We start from the raw sequence: 19937 nt of genomic DNA on the forward strand, positions 1-19937 counted from the left end.
TCTGCTCAGATCTGGGCAGCAGCCACAGAGACAGAAAGAGCTAGTAGGTATGCAGGCGCTGTGCTTTGGTGTCTGGACCTGAAGTCACTGAAGGCAGATGTCCGCAAATGTATCCATAAGGCTTGGTGTTGAAACAAGGATATGAGGAGTCCAGGGCGGCCATGGAGGGACACTAAGTGGCTCAAAGAATCACGGGAAAAACAGAAAGATAGCAGCTATAGGAATGAGGCTCAGAGCCAAGACAAGGCCTGTTCCTTTGCCACCTGGCTGAAGGCATCACCATGACCTTGGGGATTGGCACAGACCACTCTGTGAACTGTTCACTGTGGGCGTGGGTGCACAGTTCAGGCAACCACATGGGAAGCTCTACACCATTCCCTCCCCTGTAAATCACACTCCCCCCTTCACTGTCTTTGTAAAGTCGTCACAGAGTTCTGAGCAAGAGAATCTTTCCAGGGATTACTGACAAGTGATCCCATAACCAGGTAGGTTCAACTGTCTCTTGGCTCAGCATAGGGACGTCCAGTAGAGACAGATCAGGAAAATAGCACCTGGACTCAGTGCACCCAGACAAGGCTGGTCATGCTAGGTAAGCCACCCCAAAGGTGAGGCACAAACACAAAATGTGAGAGCTCTGCATCTCATCTCTCCTTACAGCCAGAGAATGAATGCTTCCAGGAGTAGGAGAAAACAGAGCTGCACACCTAACTACTCCAAGGACAGAAAGAAGGGCCACTGCTGAAGGGGAAGAAGTACTAGCTTCCTCGAGAATAACCGTTGGTGGTGGACACCATCCCTGCCAGGCGTCCACCTTCAAGAAGACTCAGTCCCAGAGAGGAGGGATCACAGGCATCGGATGAGCCATGGAAAATAAATTCTCGCTGAGGAGCAAACCAATCAACGGCAGTAGGGGGGTACCAGCCAGCAAACGTTTCTTTGCCTGCGGCTAACGGGATCGGCTGGTGTGCAGGACTGTCATTGGCCCTGGGACACCACAAAACTGACAAGGCACATGGTCTCTGCCCTCAGCATGCTTGTATTTGAGAAAGGCGACAAGACTGGTGAGCACACAGTCACGGTAAACCGCATACAACCTGGGAGTCAGGACCTGGATCTCATCCTGCCCTGCTGCTTTAGGCGTGAAGTTCATCACTAAGTCTTCTGGGCTTTGGTGTCCCCATCTGTAAAGTGAGGCCCCTCACTGCTGGTCAGTTCTGAGAGCTCCTGGGTCTCAGGGTGTGATCTCCAAGGACATGCCTGGTGTTCATACACTATGCATTTGAGAGTCATGTAGAAATCAATGTTCAGACTTAATTCCTAGGAGTGGGCGCAAAGGTGCTGAGCCCCTGACCTCTCACGTCAGCACACACCTCAAGGCACATGCCCCCCCCCCCCCAAGCAGCCTGAGACACCTGATTGCCCCTGAGTACATGGACTTTCAGCTCTGGGGGTTTGTTTTAACTCACCAGGAGGAAAGAATTTGGATTCTTTTTTAAATATACACAAAGGGAATACATTTGTTTCTTTTACAGAATGTACTTCAGATACAACTGGGTGAAAAGCAAGGCTAAAAACCATTCTTTTCTCTTGGCTCATGTGAGTGCAATTCCTCCATGGTGATTTCTCCAAAAACCACAAACGGCAGACATCCTCAATTTCTCGACTTCTGATCTGTGTCTTTGCTACCCTTCTCATGAGGAACTGTCACATCATCCTTCAGGACCTCAGCGCTCCACTAACCACATCCTGCCACAATCACCCCTGTGGGGATACAGGGTCCCTGTCCACTGCCCATCTTTCCATCCACCCTGCCCTGTAAGGTCGCCAGGTAAAATAAGGACTCCCAGTTAAAGCGGAGTGTTAAATAAAGAACATACATTTGTTGGGGAGGGTATAGCTCAGTGGTAGAGCACATGCTTAACATGTATGAGGTCCTGGGTTCAATCCCCAGTACCTCCATCAAAAATAAATAAATAAATAAGCCTACTTACCTCCTCCCCTGAAAAAAAATTTCATAAATAAATAAATAAAAATGTATATGGAAATTCAAATGACCTAAAATAGCCAAAACAATTTTTTAATATTATAAATAAATAAATAAACCTAATTACCTCCTCTCCCCCAAAAAAAGAACATAAATTTTTAGTATAACGTTCTAGGTGACAAAACTGAGACAGGTTCATTCCAAAGATCGAGAAGCTCTTCTCTCCTTCTAAGCTTGTTGACAGAACCTCAGCCCAGTGGCCCTTGTGTCCCCTGGCTTCGCCCCTTTCAGGGTGAACCATGAAGGCCATGGCCTGTAGGCTCACGGTAACATAGGTAGTCAACCCATTCAGATGCCAGTGGTGCTGAGTCAAAAACACTGCTTATGGCTGGAGTCCAAAACAGTCCTACACGTAACTACCAGCCCCTGTGCAGAAGAGTCTGGTGACAGGAGGAGGAGGGAGAGAGGGAGAAATGTAAGACAGGTATTACCATTAAAATCTCCAAGGGAGATCTCAGTCTAAGAGATCTCACTCTCATTTATTTAAAAAAAAAAAAAAGTCTTGCCTGGTGATGGCTGGCACATGGGCCATGAAGATCTGGTCCTAATTTTCAGCTTCAAGAGACAAGGCCAGCATGTCACCCCGCCCTGGATTCCACAGGCTCAAGTGGGCCCCACAATACCTGCAGATGTTGGACCCGCCTACCTGGGCACCTGGAGTGGAAGCCCCAGAGGGTAGGATTGGTGCCCTTTTTTTCTCATCATGACATAGCCATCGTCTAGTCCACGGCGAGCACTCAGTGAGCTTACGCTGGATGAGTGGATGAACGCCTGAGTTATCCAATGTGTCCCGGAAAGTATCATGGGCTTTGTGGTGCAAGAGCTCTGAACAACTCAGCTGTCCAGTGAAAGGGGTTGGCCTGGATGACCTCTGAGGTCATCAGCAATACTGCGAGCCCTTGAGCCTGTCAGTCTCAGGCAAATAACTTCACTTATACAATTTAAAACCCTTCCTTCAACATCCTAGCTCAGCCTCTATGGCTGAAATCCTCAGACTTGGGCCGGCATTTAGTGATAAGCCCAGGAGGGAAAAGTATAATGAGAACTTGGTGAGGAAAATGAGGGATGGACAACTGGGGAAACAGGGCACAGGTGAGAGGGACCCACTGAATGGAATAGGAAAAATAATTCAAGATGCAGCACAGCTGTCCAGGACACACACACTCACACACTCACAGAGATCCTCCTTCCTGATCCGCGCTGCATCCCCCCATCCCACCCCCTCATTCTGTGACAGTGCTGCTTTGTGGAACAGAACAATAGGTACATTATGCCAACCTATAACTATCCTCGGAGAAGCGATAGTGAAGACAAGGCATTGCGTGAATGCTGGACCACTGGACACCATCCCACAAGACCAACAACAAAACAACAACAATCCCCAAAATCCCTAATTTAAATAACACTGAAAACTGCCCACGCCAGTATCCTTTCACATTTATCTGAGGGTAGGATTTTTTTTTCCCCACGTGGTTATTTAAGTACAAGACCTTCTTGCTTTGGAACTGATAGAGTATTTGGGGCTTAAGTACAAGACCTTCTTGCTTTGGAACTGATAGAGTATTTGGGGCAGGAGTAGGGATGTCGGGGTTTTGTTTGTTTGTTTGTTTGTTTGTTTGTTTGTTGCTGTTGTTGTTGTGGTTTCCAGTAAGGAGGCAGAAAGCAGAGGAAATAGTAGCAGGGCATGAGAAAGTTCCAAGTCTAGTGCATGACATATCGGAAGCCCCTCAAAGATAGTTGAATCTGATGCTACTGAGTGAATCCATCCCATTAATAAAGAGATGCCATTTCACTACTCCAACAAAACCAGTTTCCAGGGAAATTGGCACAAAACACACAGAACCCTGTGCAGTGTCATGGAAGAGACTGTGACCCCCCCCAAAAAAATCAGAATATCTGAATTCTCATCTCTGCCGTAACTAGCTGTGTTTCCTTGGTTTATTCAATAAACAGGCGTTGCACCTCTGCCACCTGCGAGGCATCGAGCTAGCAAGGGAGGGAAACAACAAAGAAGTGGTCACTTTTGTTCTCTGAGCTTCCTCCTATGCAAAGTGAGAGTCCCTACCAGCCCTGAACACACACACACACACACAAGTACACACACACACACACACACACACACTTCTAAATTCAAGGTGCAGCCCCAGCCCCGCATGGGACCTGCCTCCACAGGCCATTACTGAAGGAAGGAGAAAGCCTGCTGCTTCTGAAACTGAGATGAAGCCTGACATCTGAGCCGAGGAGCAGGGGCAGCCCGATACACACAGGCTCAGCTTGGGGTGTCCTGGTAACAGAAAGGTGCGGAAAATAGGACTGTTCTTTCCAAGCATATCTAGTTTCTAAGGAAAAGATGTCTCTTCTCTCTGAACTGTGGTCCCATGTGTCTGCCTCTCCTGGACTCCGGGCAGAACCTCCTTCCACTCAGGCTTCGTCTCTTCCACGGGCCCCACACACTACCCCGGGGGCTAGAGGACCCTTCTCTTAAATCCTCAAAGGCCCTTTCTAGCAATGATCCAACCACGTTCCTTATGTTTACTGAGAAGGCCCTCAAATATATGATATTCTTATCTGTCCATTCCACTGAGCTCTTAGCCATCCCTCCTCAGAAGTTACCTTTTCACAGTCATTAATCTCTTTTTTTTCACTTCCTGGTCATTCTGCACTTGACCAACAGTACTGATCATGTATTCCCTGAAACCCACAGAACCTTGATTTTAAGCTCTCATTTAGTTCCCTCAGTGAAAGCTCCCTGCATCCAGGGCCAGCTGGTGGGCATAGGGCAATAGTAAGACCCAGTTCTTGCCCCTCAGCTCACCTCTCCATACCTTGGCTCCAACACTCACCTTACATCATCAGCTCAGGGCTTCAAAGGACCCAAAGCATCTCCATCCTCATCACCTCTCGCAATAACAAAGTTCAGTCCTGCAAACTTTGGGAAAGCATCTTCCATCGTTACAACTTCTTTCACTGGGAAAGAGGAGAGGCTATTCTTACAATCAGCACCATTCTGGAAGCGTGGAAAACCTCCAGTGAAAGCCCCACCAAATGACTCCTGAAATGTGGTGTGACTTTGTGAGTCACTCTCTCCCCAGATTCTCCACGTGCTGGGCCACTCTCCCCCAGCATGATGTCGTTGCCGGGTGCCTTACCACGGAGTTAACTGCGTCATGCTCCTCTACGCGGTCAGCTCCCAGAGGGCAGGGAACAGACTGGTCTCTTTTTAGTCCCCATACTGCCCAGTGTTTAAATATTTGTTAAAATGCAGCAAGATCAGGGAGAAACTCAGCGCCAAATCTCATCTCTCCACCATTCCTCAGGATGGTCTGTCCCTTTGGAAAACTGTTCCCAGGTGTATTTCTAGCATGGCCCGAGGGAGTGCTTGCCCACCTATCCACAGGGTCAAGGAGGAGAATCTTCTCTGTCTTGGGCATTTCAGGGGCAGCCATCACACCACGCTAAGATATCCAAGCAGGCTTATCAGTTGGACAACCACAAGGGGGACCTTGAAGCAGACACTTTACCCATTCAGGACTCAAGTGTCACCTAATAATTCTGTAATTGCTCTTCTTACTTACCGTATGCCTGTGGGCTACCTCCTGAAGATGTTTGTTCCTGTTTTCCCATCAATGAAATCAGGGTTAAAATACCTGATTCCTAGGACTGCTGTAAGGATTTGAACAAAATAGCACTAGAGAAAGTGCCTAGTGCTGTCCTGAATATGTAACAAAGGTTTAATACATACTTCATTATTTGTATTACTGACAGGTTGGGGCATGATATTGACTCCAGCATAACTTTGATACTGCCCTTTGACTTGGCTAGCTTTGACAGAAGGGCCCTTCAACAATATCTAAAAAACAAACCACTGAACTTTCAGCTTTTAAAAAACACCAGGTAATGCGAAAACCAGATAATCTCCCTCCCTCCCTGAGGTCACCCTACCCTGACCTCAGGGATGGGAAAAGATAAGCTCAGAGATGGGGTGAGGGATGCAGTGGGGGTTAGGACTGGGGTAAAGGTCTAGAACAGAGTGAGAATTAGGGAAAGAGGAGGATCAAAGATGGCCGGAAGGTCTGGAAGGGGGAGATCAGAAATGGAGTAAGAGTCAGGTTGGAGGGCTGCAGAAATGAGGTGAAATTAGGACTATCAGATTGATGCTCACAGTAATCATTTTAATTTTTCACATATCGCCCACCACCACTGTAGAGTCCAAGTGCCCTGCTTGTGAAGGAGGAGTGTGTGTGTGTTGGGGGCGGAGGGGAGAAGAACCCTGAACAGAGTGAACATTTTTAAACAAACAAGACATTTTGAACTCAAACAGTAAAAGTCACTATGCTGGTCAGATCCCATTGGTCCTTCTCCACAAGTGGGGCTCACAAGTGGGACTGGCAAGAAGGTTCCAGTAACGAGCTCTGCCCGCAGGATATAAAGTGCCTGGTGAATTTCACATTCCAAGGACAAGAGTTTTCCAAATTAAAATTTTAATAGAGTGTGAAAATAGTTCACCATTTACTTTCAGGATGAGGTAGTGTTTAGAATGTCAGCCTAGAAATCCAAGCGAGCATTTTCAGAGATGCTCTCTACTCTGGGAGCGGGGAAAAACCCTCCCAGAAGCCTGTTGCTTCTATCCGGACCTCTGAAATCTTGGACCCAGAATGAGAAGGGGGTCTAAACAGCTTCTTTCACCAGGGAAACTGCCAGGCGTCTCGGGGCTTAAGAATGTACGTTTCAGAAGCCACGACTTGCGTCTGATACTCTTGGGAGTTTGGGAAAAGTCCTGTTGATTTGGGGTCCAGCCCCAGCCATACCACCAACTTTCTGTGCAAACTCAGGCAAGCAATTTTATCTCTAGGAGCCTGTTTGTTCATCTGATCCTTCTGGACAAGCTTAACTTGGCAGTGCCTTTCAGCTCTAATATTCATTCAGTCAAAAAGGGTTCGCTGAGCACCTACTACGTGTCAGACACCTTCTAGACACTGGGGATACACAGGTTCCTGCCTTCGTGGGGCTTACATTCTAGCTCCAATGTCCCCTGCAGTCTTCAGAGCCTATGAAGACTACCCTCTGTAAGATGTGCTTGTGCAGCTCAGAAAAATAGACGGGGCAGGGGCTCCGCAGGATAGAACTTAAAGCTTATGGGTGATTAAGTAACTTTCGCTCACTTAGTAAATAGGACAACAGCGCTTCTTTCTTCAAATTTTCCTTAAGTTGCTGGAATGTACTGGGTTTTGGCTTGGGGGTTTTTTGTTTGTTTGGGAGAGTTCTTTGGTAGTGGTGTTTCTTTCCTGATGAGAGGGTGGGAACTGTGGGTACAGGAGAGAGTAAAGACCACTGAGGAAGGTCGACGCGTGCAGAGAAAGACAGCAAAGAACAGGATGTGTGACTACACGGAGGCCCTCCAGGAGAACCCCACGCTTCTGCCAGGGCTCCCTCCAGAAGATTCACTCCCTTTCAGTCTCTGGAAACTTTAACATCATCACCAAACACAGTTCAGGCCTGCCCAGCCCTGCCCGACTACTGCCTGATGACCCAAGACCTGGTCCCTCCACCAGGGGCCTTGGGGCAGAGTGGAGCTGGGGAAGGACATGGGGACATAGGGGAAGGGTCAGAAGCCAACAGGTCAGCACGGGTCACACAGCCACCCTCTCCCAACCCAGGTGCAAGTCTGAGTCAGGGAGGAAGAAATTTTCCTCTTCCCTTCTAAACTCTTCTGACTGATCTAAGAATTACCTTGACCTGAGACAGAAAAATTGGAGAAAATCAAACAGAAATTTAATAACATGTATACATGGGAGAAACGCAGGAAAACTGAGTACCTCTCCAAAAGGATGGAAGTCCTCACCTTAATTAGCATTCTCAGTTAAAGACAAAAGAGAATGTTGGAGTTTGGGGGGGGGGGGTGTGGGGAGGGCCGCCGGGGTGGGGAAGGGGGAGGTAGGTGTGGAGTGGTGGAGTGTCAGCTATGGGAGGTGACCAGGAAACGCACAGTGAAAAAGGGTAAGGTTGTTATGCAGACTGAAGTCATTGCCTTCTCTATAGATAGTGTTTCTAGAGATCTGGTCAACTTTCTGGTACAGCAAGGGAGACACCCTTACAAATGGACATTTCCCTTATACATGTAAATGTTTCTTAGAAAATGGTAACTTCTACCTGGTTTTCAGGATTTTTTTCCCTGTTGGAGGTTTCTTGGAAAATAGCCAGGTTAAAATAATTAATATGCCAGAGAGACATATTTGGGGGTGGCAAGTTTCTGCTCCCCTCCACTGGACCTTCCAGGTCTACTCTACACCATAAAGAGAGGGAGGACGTGAGGCTGGGCTGCAGAGCACACATGCCCCTGCACTGTAGACCCCTCAGTGGGAAATGGCAGGTTCTCAGCAGCCTGGGTGGAACAGGAAGGGAAGAGGCACTGGAAGGAAGTAGACCCAAGAGTCCCTGGGGAGCAATTTTGGAATGTAGATTCCCAGCCCCACCCCACCCTCTCCAGATTCAGTAGATTAGGGTGGAGGCCAGGAGCCTGACTTTTCACTCTGTTTTCCAGGTCATTCTAATGCAAGTGAGCCATTGCCCACCCTTTGAGGTCCCCTGCGGATAAGAGAGAAGCACTTGAGGTTCTACTTGAGAACTGTAAAAGTCCCTCCCTAGCTGAATGACCTTGGGAGGTTTACATTTCCTTGACTGCCTTTCAAAACCTCAACAGCTCATCTGCAAAATGAGGCTAATGAAAGTACCCCCTTCTTAGGGCTGAGAGAAATAAATAAGGAAAAGGCACTGTGTCTGTATGTAATAAGAATTCAGTAGATTCCCTCTTGTTATTTAGGGGTTATTTTCATAAACGCCTTCTTCCTTGTCAGCCCCTTCCTAAGTTGGAGCGTGTCATGGGAAAGACAGGAATGGCGGGCAGTGAAGCCTCTAACACAGAAGGCAGGGCACCAAGCCGTCCCTGTGCCCTCACAACCAGCAACAACACCGTGGTCTGGGGCTGCACTCAATCCGGACCCCGCCACCCAGAATGTGCCTTGATGTGCAAGCACCCAGGGCAAAGGGGGTGCTCATGGAATGAAGGGGACCTCGTCAGAGAGACGCTCTGGAAGGAGACTGGTGGGGGACAAACATGATAACAAGAGGAGGAAGGGAAGGGCAGAAAACAGAACCTCATCAGCCCTCAGACTCCTGCAACTGTGTGCCCATGCTTCTGAGTAGTAAGGAAGGTGTCCTGCGTGCACGGGGTCAGTGTCTTGAAGGGAAAGAGGGGCATGGAAAAGAAAGGGATGTGAAGGGTAAGAACAGCTACTACATTTAAGTCTAAAACACAAATGGTGCAATTTTACTTAAGAGGACATACTTATAAGGGAAAAGATAAAATCAACTCTAGGAGACAAAGACCTCCAACCCCTACTACCCAAAGTCCAAGAATGGTGATAGAAAATGGGTTCGCTTGCTCAGCAACCACCTGCATCTGCATCAGAAGAACTCTTTTCCCAGCCAGGTCTGGCCCACTGCCTTGGTCTTTCCCATCCACAGCTGGGCCCCTGGGCTCAGAAGACCCCTGCCCATCATGACTGGAAATAGGGCCACTGATGATATAATTAGTTAGAATGAGGTTTTTAGGGTAGGCCCTAATCCAATATGTCTGGTGTCTTTGAAAAAGAGGGAAATTTGGGGGAGGGTTCAGCTCAGTGGTAGAGTGCGTGCTTAGCATGCATGAGGTCCTGGGTTCAATCCCCAGTACTTCCATTAAATAAACAAACAAACAAACAAACCTAATTCCCCCCCCAAAAAAAAGCAAAAATAATAAATTTTTTAAATGATATGTAATAAAAATTTGGGCCCAGAGACATGCATACTGGGAGGACACCATGTGAAGATGAAGACAGAGATCTAGATGATGCTTCTACAAGCCAAGGGGCACCTAAGGTCTGCAGCAAAGCACCAGAAGCTAAGAGAAACCTAGAACAGATATTCCTCATAGTCCTCGGTGAACCAACCCTGCCGACTCCTTGATCTCAAACTTCCAACTAGGAGGCAATAAATTTCTGTTGTTTAAGTCGGTGGTGTTTTGTTACAGCGGCCCTAACAAATTAATACCCCCATAGCATTACTTTTCTTCACCACACTGACCACCAATGGGCAGGTCAGAATCTTCCAGAAATTTACCATTTACTTTTCTATCCAACAAATCAACAGGATGGGAGAATTCAAAGACAAACAAAACATAGTTCCTGCCCTCCAGGAGCTCACAGGAATGCAAATGTTTGCCACTTAACAGTTTAGAAAACACTCTACCATACACAGCCTTGTAGACGCCCCGACCTCACCCCAAAGTGGAGAGGTGGGCCACATGAGTCCCTCTGCAGATGAGAACAGCGAGTTCTGAAGAACTGGTGATTTGCTCCAGAACACTCAGCTCCTAAGTGGAAGGGAAGCAACTGCAGCAAGGTCTTCTGAGTCCAAGACGATATCTGGAGGGGCTGTTTCCTTTCACTCTGTCTTGCTGCCTCGTCTCTCGTGCAAGCAGAAGCCGCAGCACAGAGGCAGATGGAAATAACTTGCTGGCGTCCCAAAATCTGTTCCAAGCAAGTTCCAGAAGGCAAGGAGGGAGGTCAGCCAGAGAGAAGAGACTGGTACTGTCCACCCACCTCTCTCAGGCACCCGCTGCGCCCACCGCCCCAGCCCCAGGCCGCCAGCCACTACTAGCTCACAGGCCCCACAGGTTCCCAGTAATGGTGCCGCCTAGTGTTGTCAAAGCAGCGAGCGAGCAGCTGGAAAGAATTCCAGAATGAAATCTATGTGCCTCTGCAGCTTGCTAAATGGCTGCCACTGCAGCGGCTAAACCCGCTAATGTGCTAAGAAGCATTTTCTGGCAGGGCCAGGAGGCAGGGCTGGTATTTTGGGAGCTGGGAGGGGCTTGGAGGCATCATCCTTGGCAAGTCCTGGAAGGAGGTGGAGGTGAGGAGAACCAACCCAGACGGCTCCCCATGAAGTCACCGAGAGCCACTGGGGCTGCACTTCAGGATTCCTGGAGCGCTGCTGGTGGGCAGGGACAGCCGGGCACAGGGGCATCGCAGGCTGGGGAGCGGTGGTGGGGGTGAGGGCTCTCGGATGCAGGTGTTGCTTTTCCTGCTGACCTCAAGGCCAGGCAGCCAGGGCCTGGCCCTATCTCTGTTTGCCTCTGAGTTGCCAGGGGCAGGGCCCATGGTGACCAAATGAGGAAGCCAATGCCCAGGGCAAGCCGGCAAGACCCCCTGAGGTGGGGGTCTGAAGGCAAGGGCATTCCGCGAGATCGGGACACTGGAACAGGGTCAGGGGCATCGGGACCTTCTCATACACGGCACCCTCTGATTTCCAGGCACACCAAGCCCCTGAAGCATTAGCTTCCCTGTTTTTCAGGGACCTCCTGTAAAAATACGAGACCAGAAGAGAAGCAAACCCCCAAATCTGTATCAAAACTCGGTCCTGGCGTTCCTTTGTCCCTGATGTGCCCCACGCTCCTTGGAGAAATCAGAGGGTTTTGACAGAGCGGAGAGGTGGGTGTTGGGGACAAGAAGGTAGAGCTGGTAAAGAACTCTTTCCGGGGGAGGCACTGGTGACAGGAAGTGGTGTGAGGACTAAGCAGTGCCGCTCAGGTGAGGGAGACATGGGTCAATCTGGGAACACAGAAGCCAGCAAAGCCCTGACAAAATTCAGTCTGGAGGGGAAAAATCCCAACTGATAGAAACTGCTGAGAGTTTGCAGCTTTTAAAGCCCTTCTAGCAAAAGGATCTTTGGAAGCTTTGCAAACCCTGACCACACAGCCTGCCAGCCACGGCCCGGCCCCCAGCGCCCAGTGTTTTTGCTAAATCAGAACAAACCCACTCACAAATATCTCATCCTGACCTCCCCCGGCACCTATTCCTTTCCTGTCTGTGTGCCCGCCTTCCTCGGAAATGAAGTTGTCTCAGAGCTATGGGGGAGAGCCATGGGGGAGAGTCCTGCAGAGGCCGAGGGGAGCCAGGGGACAGGACAGTCATCTCGGCTCCGCTCCTGACTAGTGGCTGACCCTGGGCTAGGCGTTTAACATTTATGAGTCTCGTTTTTTTAATCTGAAAACATGGAAATAAAGAAGCCGCGACCGCAGAGTTGATGGGAGGAATAATGAGGTTGCACGTTTAGGGTGCCGAGCATAGAGCCAGGCAAGCTCCACGAGGGCTGGTCCCTGTCCTCCCCACCTTCCTCTCCAGGGCCTCCAGCACCATACCCAGTGAAGGGGAGGACACAGATCAGTGGGAGTTTAATTAAAAAGTGAGGGAAACAAAAGCATACTTATATAAAACAACCAATCATGAGTTTAAGAGAATTCCCTCCAACACAAAACACCTGCCAACCCCACCTACCTTCCCCTAGGCTCTCAGCTGGCAGACTCACTTTAGCCAGGCCACTATGTTTTACAACTCCAGGTGGGCACCATCCATTTCTATTCTGTGCACCCTGAAGGGAGCGCCATTCTAGACTAGCATTTGACTTGTGACCCCAGATGTAGGCAAAGTTGCAGCCGTACTAAAGCACCACCTTTAGGAAGCCTTTTCTGAAGCTTCCCATGGCCTCCTCCTTCCTGGAATGCCAAAAGTAGGTCCTTTGTAGTTCCCTCAAGGAACCAATCAAACTCTGCCTTTATCATACTTAAGGCGTGTTTATGTGTGTGATTCCAGTAAGGGCTGGATCTGACCTTTATATTCCCCGTGGCACCTAGCACAATACTAATTCATTTTGTGAGGCCAGCATTAACCTGGTCTCCAAACTAGTCAAAGGCATCCTTCCCCGAATTTTTGATTTTAAAAATCTTAACCCCTTACCTCACACCCTATATAAAGATTAACTCAACATGGATTATACAGTTAAATATAAGAGCTAAAACTATGACACTTCTAGAAGGAAACACAGAAGAAAATCTTTGTGACTTTGGGTTAAGCAAAGATTTCTTAGAACACAAAGAGCATGAGCCACAAAAGAAAAAAGTTCATTATATCTATCGAACTTGATCAAAATTTAAAACATCTGCTCTTTGAAAGGCACTAATATGAAAATAAAAACATAAACCAGACTTGGAGAAAATATCTTGCAAGACATATATCTAATAAAAGATATATATGAAGAACTCTTAAAACTCAAGAAGAAGAAGACAAATGACCCAATTTTTTTAATGGCCAAAAGAACTGAAAAGACATTTAACAAAAGAAGTAATACAGATAGCCAAAAAGCCTGTGGAAAAAAAAAAATGTTCAACATCATTAGCCATCAGGAAAATGCAACTAAAATCACAGTGAGATACCACTGAACATCTATTATAATGGCTATGTGCCATACACTGGCAAGGATACAGAATAACTGGGACTCTCATGTATAGCTAGTGGGAATGCTAAATGGGACACCCAACTCGGAAGGCACGTTGGCAGTTTCTTATAAAGTTAAATATATACTCATGACCCAGCAATCCCACACCTAGGCATTTGCTCAAGGGAAATGAAAACATATGTCCACACAAAGACCTATACATATAAATGTTCATAGCAACTTTATTCCTAATGGCCCAGACTTGGAAACAACCCAAATGTTCATCAGTTGGTAAATGAATACGCAAGTGGTGATACATCCATACAGTGGAATGCATCCAAACGTGCAATAACTTTGATGAATCTTAAGTGCATTGTATTAGTTTCCTATTGCTGCTATAATAAATGACCACAAACTTAGTGGCTTAAAACACCACACATTTAGTATCTTATAGTTCTAGAGATCAGAAGTCCAAAATCAGTTTCACTGAGCTAATGTCAAGGTGTCAGCACGACTGGTTCCTTCTGGAGGCTCCAAGAAAATCCGTTTCCTTACCATTTTCTACTTCTAGAGACCACCTGCATTTCTTGGCTCATGTCCCTTCCACAAAGCCAGCAGTACAGCATCTTCCAGCCTCTCTCTCTCTCTAAACTCTGCTTTGAAGGAGCAGGAGTTTGACCAAAGGCACAGGACACAGCAAGTTTGGGAAACTTTTAAGCAGTTCTGTATTTCCAGGGTGTATAATGTGATGTTTCAAAGATAAGGAAATGGTGAAAATCATTTCAAACACAAGGCCTCTGAATCCAAATCCACAGTTTTTCCCAATACATGTGAGCCCTCAGCTGTCCCGAAGCTGACCTTGAAGGCCTCCAGCCCTGGAGGTTGAATGGGCATCTTCACCATGCCTCAGAGCTCTGTACCCCCTGCCCATTCCCTGGGAGGTGGCCCATACCTCTGGACACCTCAGCAGCAACTCAGCCTACAGGGTCAGCATGACCCTGGGTACTTTCATCTCTCCATCCTGGGACCAACTGATTCCCAGCCCTAGTCTGATGAAAAAATAACCTTAATAAGATTGATATTTGCATCCTGCTTTATATTTGCAAGCTCTCTTTTGTGTAGGTTATTTTGTTTGGCCTTCCATTGTGTGAGGCTAAGGGTACATATATTATCAACCCTACTTAACAGATAAGAAAGCTAAGGTGCTGAGGGTGGGAAGAGGCTGGCCATGCTCCCCCAGCAAGTGTGTAGAAGCCAAATCAGAATTTACTGCAGGCTTCCTGCTCCTCACTCCACAAGTGCCTGAAACTCAGAGAACAGAACTGAGGCGAGCCTGCTAACCTCCCCCAGCCTCTCCTCCCTCAGCTGTGGGACAGACAGTGGGGTAACATCTGTCCTGCCTATGACACCAAGTATAAATGAAAAATTCAAAAGGAAGAAGTATGTAAAAGCATTTTGGAAACTTTAAAATGTACAAAATATAAGGAATTGTTCCGATTATACTCTCAAAGACTGTCATAATTTTTCTCTAAAAGTATCTTTTTAAAGTTTCTTTTATCCCCTTGGAAAGCCAATTTTTCCAGCCTTCTTTATTTCTGGCTAAAGCAAAAAAGTTCTACCCAACAGCTCAACCTGAATCTCAAGGTCAATCTTTAACTCCTCCTTCCAGCTTCACCCCTTCTGAAATTCAGAACTGGCAGTTCCCACCCCCACCCCTCCTCTCTGTCACAGTCAGCCTCTCTCTGATGCTAGAAATTGGCAGTTCCCACTTTCAGTCCTCATCCCTCTGATACAGGAGGGAAGCGGGCAGGACAGAGCCATTAAAGGAACAACATAGCACTTAGCACCAAGATGGTGGAAAAGTCAACTCCCTGTAGACCTTGAGGCCCAAGATGGTAGGAGAGCTCATTTCCAGTAGACCTTTAGTTTCATTATATGTTCATTAAAATATATCAGCATGGTGAATGACACACCCCCAGGTGCCATGACAGTTCTGAGGCTGGCCATAAAATGTCAAAAAGTGGGTGATGGCCCAATTCCTGGGAATCCCAGCCCCTTCCCTCCAAAGTGGTTGGAATGATCCTCCCACTTATTAGCATATGAACCTATCAAGCCCATAAAAACTAACAACACTCCACCTCATGGCCTCTCTGGCCTTCTGAGATGGCCTACACTTGGTCTATGGAGTGTGCATCTCTCTGAATAAATCTACTTTTACTCAACTATAGCTTGAATTCTTTCCTGTGCAAAGCCAAAGACTCTCACTTGGCAGGGCACTTCCTAGGGACTCAACGAACACCTGGGACTTAGCCATCCTCTAGTTCCCTATATTTTCCTCCATCACCTCTGAGCTCTCCCCAGTCAAAACCAACCTACACAATACTAAAGCAACACTCCCATCTTATCTCTTAGTGGCTCATGACCCCCAAGGGTACAGAGTACAGGGGTCCTCTACAGGCTGCCCAGGCCAGCTTCTCTGGCATGTCTCCCACAACTCCTCCCCAGGCAAGCCCAAAGGGCTGCCACTTCACAAAAGCTCTCCCCTCTTCCCACTTTATGTCCTAAATAGGAACTGCCTTTCCCACTATTCAATTAATTATTGAGGAGGAATCAAATTAGTCCCTCAACTCAACATAAACCTAAACATACTCCAAGTGAATCCAAGACTGAGGTTAAAAAAATTTTTTTTAACTTAAAAAAAAAAGAATTATATAGGTGAAATTATATAGATGAATATATGTCTGATAGCTGCATGGGACAGGAATGTGGAATTTCTAAGCAAAATAGCAATGAAATAAATCAGTGGCTAACAAAAAATAATAGTTATTAATTTTTACTCATGTTAAGTGGCTATCAGTATTAAAAACAAATACATAAAGCTTAAATTTGACCTCACATAATACACAAAAAGTAACTCCAAATGGACCATAAAATTAAAGCAAACACTAAAATTATAAAACTTCCAAAAGAAAAACATAGGGGGAAATCTTCATGTCCTTAGCGTAGGCAAAGATTCTCGGGACATAGAAAGCAAGAACCACAAATGGAAAAGAATCATTTGGACTTTGTCAAAACTAAAAATTTCTGCTCTTTAAAAGACTTTTAAAGACAGAAATAACAGTTGCCCAACAGTGTGAGTGTAATTAATGCCACTGAAGTGTACACTCAACATGATTAAAATGGCATCTTATATGTTATAGACATTTTACTACAATGAAAAAAAAAGACACTGTTAAGAAGATGAATATGCAAAACACGGATTGAAAGTGTTCATCATACATATATGTGACAAGGGACCTATGTCCAGAATATATAAAGAGTCCTAGCATTTCAGTACTGAGAAGACAAATGATCCATTTTTTTTTAATGGGCAAAGATTTTAACCGACTTCACAAAAGAGCACAGACAGCCAATAAGCACATGAAAATATGCTTAGCATCATTAGTCATCAGGAAACTGCAAATTACAACTGTAAGATATCATACCCATGAAAATGGCTAAAATTTTAAAAATTGTAACATTAAGTGCTGGTGAAGATGTGTAGCGACCAAAATGCTCACACATTGCTGATCAGAATATAAAGTGGCTCAGCCACTTTGGAAGAGTATGGTAGTTGCTTAATATAGAAATGGGCTTGCTATAATGACTGAGCAGTTTCATTTCTAAGCCTTTACCCAGAAGAAAGGGAGGAAAAAATATTCCTACAAAAAGACTTATACAGAGATGCTCACAGCAGCTTCATTCATAGTATCCAAAAACTGAAAACAACCCAAATGTCCATCAGCTGGTGAATGGATAAAAAAAATTGTGGTATATTTATCTAATGGAATAAAAAGGAACAAACTACTACCATACACAATTACATAAATAAATCTTAAAAAAAATAGGGTGAGAAAAATAAGCTAGATTCAAAAGAATATATATTGTACAACTCTATTTATATGAAATTTTAGAACCAGCAAAACAAATCTATAGAGACAGAAAGCAGATCAATGGTTGCCTGGGGCAAGAGATGGGGTGGACTGCAAAGAGACACAAGGGAATTTGGGGGGATGATAGAAAGATTCTGTTGTGGTTGTGGTTAACATGGGTATATACACTTGTCAAAACTCATAGAACTAGGTACTTAAAATGAGTGTTTTATTGTATGTAAATTATACCACACTAATGGCTTAAAAGAATTTTTTAAAAGTCAAACCACTAATGAAAACATCTGCCACATATACGACAGATATGACAAATCAATATCAATATGTAAAGTTCCCACACAAATTGATATAAATAGTATTAAGACTGTATCAGATGGGGGAAGGGTATAGCTCAGTGGTAAAGTGCACACTTAGCACATATGAGGTCCTGGGTTCAATCCCCAGTACCTCTATTAAAAAATAAACAAATAAAAACCTAATTAACTCCCCTCCACAAAAATAAATAAATAGATAAATAAATAATAATAAATAAATAAATAAATAAATAAATAAATAAATAAATAAATAAACAAACAAATAAATACCAAATAAGATAAGAGGCCAAAGGACACAAACAAACCACAAAAGAGGAAATAAGAATAGCTCATAAACAAGTAAAATATTAAAACAATGAAATGCCATATTTCACATACCAAATTAGCAAAGTTTTTTGTTTGTTTGATAAAGGCTAGTGTTGTAGGGCAAGATAGGCACTCTGCTGGCAAAAACATAAATTGGTACATTCTGGAATACAATTTGGTAATAAGGAGCCAGAGACTTAACAATGTCCAGATTATCTGACCTACTTCTAGGAACCTATGCTAAAGAATAATCAAAACTAGAGCTCAATATGCAAGAATTTTCAGTAAGGACTTAGGACAAGCCACTGGGCTGAATAAATACAAATACTCAATATGATGAAATATCAAATATTTGTCCATAGTAAGAACTTAAATATTTCTTAAACATACTTAATTTATATACTATATATAAAAACTTTAGGAAGGATATGTATAGATGACTTACACCCATGGGTAGATGTTTTCATTACAGCAAAGATTGGAAATCACCTAAATGTCCATCAAGAGAGATGAAATTAAGATAAACAAGATTATACTGTATAGCACAGGGAAATATATACAAGATCTTGTGGTAGCTCACAGTGAAAAAAATATGACAATGAATATATATATGTTCATGTATAACTGAAAAATTGTGCTCTACATTGGAATTTGACACAACACTGTAAAGTGACTATAACTCAATAAAAAATGTTTAAAAAAAAGAGATGAAATTAATAAATCATGGTATATCCACACAATGAAATATCATGCATCTGTTAAAAATAGGACAGTTATATACCTACTGATATGGATCTCTGAAATACATTGTTACATTGAAAAAGCAAGGTGCAGAACGGGGCATTTAGAATGCAACTATTCTAAGGGAAAAATAGATGGACAGATATACATTTATGCTCATAGTACATCTCCAGAAAGACATAGGGATGAAACAAAATGAGTGACAGTGGTTGGCTCTGGTTAGAAGATTTAGGGTCTAAGGATGCAAGGGAGTCTTAGATTTACTTTTCTTTCCTAGTTTATTGTCTGTCGTGTTTTAATTCTTTTTTTTTTTAATCACATAGAGGTCTTTCTTTTTCAAAAATAAAAACCCCTTAAAAAACAACAACACTTTTTTTAGAAGTAGGAAGGGGGGTGTTATGGGTTGAACTGTACCCTCTCAAAATACATATGTTAAAGTCCGAACCCCTGGTATCTCAGAATGTGACCTTATTTGGAAACAGGGTCACTGCAGACCTAATTAGATAATATGAGGCAATTAAGGTGGGCCCTAATCCAACATGACTGATGTCCTTATAAAAAGGGGAAATTTGCTCACCGAGCCATGAACACAGAGAGAATGCCATGAAGATGAATATGAAGGCAGAGATCGAGGTGATGCTTATACAATCCTAGGAACACCAAAGATGACAAGCAAACCACCAGAAGCTAAGAGAGACCTGAACAGCTCTCCCTTACAACCCTCAGAAGGATTCTACCCCACTGACACCTTGACCTTGGACTTCTGGCCTCCAGAGCCACGAGGTAATAAATTTCTGCTGTTTGAGCCTCTCAGTTCTTGGTACTTTATTGGCAGCCCAAGCAGACTAATACAGGGAGGAATATTAACATGAAATCAAAAAAAAAAAATCATAAGGTTCACACAGATCAAACCATCCTAGAAACAAACATCAACAGCATCTTGTCCTATAACCAACCAACCCATCACTTTACCCTACTCCCACACCTGTAGCTTTAGGGTAAATGCTTCACATTCTCTCTCTCTTTTTCTCCCTCTCTCCTTCCCCCCTCCCTCACTCACACACTTAATATAAACACCTCCAACAACAGACAAAGGCATTTGACTTGGTTACAATCCCATGCATTGATACTGCCCCACTCACCTAAAGAGAACTCATTGTCCCAAATCCCACGGTGTTAAGTTAAAGGCACTGGAAGAAAAGAACATACCAGAAAACCCCTGGTAACTCTAGCTAGTGACTCAGCTTTTGTCTATGGGATGGAAACTATCCTTTCTAATAGTGTCCAAGACAT

The 19937-nt window shown here is 44.9% G+C and overlaps 1 protein-coding gene, 1 long non-coding RNA gene and 1 other non-coding gene across 3 annotated transcripts in view; 1 reads left to right on the forward strand and 2 right to left on the reverse strand.

Annotated features, from left to right (window-relative positions):
* The window catches only part of DPF3 (double PHD fingers 3), a 248393-nt gene that overhangs the window by 172081 nt on the left and 56375 nt on the right, over window positions 1–19937 (reverse strand).
* TRNAV-AAC lies at window positions 1888–1959 on the forward strand. Its single transcript has one exon. It is a non-coding gene; the product is annotated as a tRNA-Val (tRNA).
* LOC116664340 overlaps window positions 7744–19937 on the reverse strand; it is a 32521-nt gene continuing 20327 nt past the window's right edge. The window contains exon 3 of the long non-coding RNA XR_004320818.1: window positions 7744–7754. This is a non-coding gene — a long non-coding RNA (uncharacterized LOC116664340). The remainder of the gene's footprint in view (window positions 7755–19937) is intronic.

Source organism: Camelus ferus, chromosome 6, assembly GCF_009834535.1.
Source record: "Camelus ferus isolate YT-003-E chromosome 6, BCGSAC_Cfer_1.0, whole genome shotgun sequence".
Taxonomy (NCBI): domain Eukaryota; kingdom Metazoa; phylum Chordata; class Mammalia; order Artiodactyla; family Camelidae; genus Camelus; species Camelus ferus.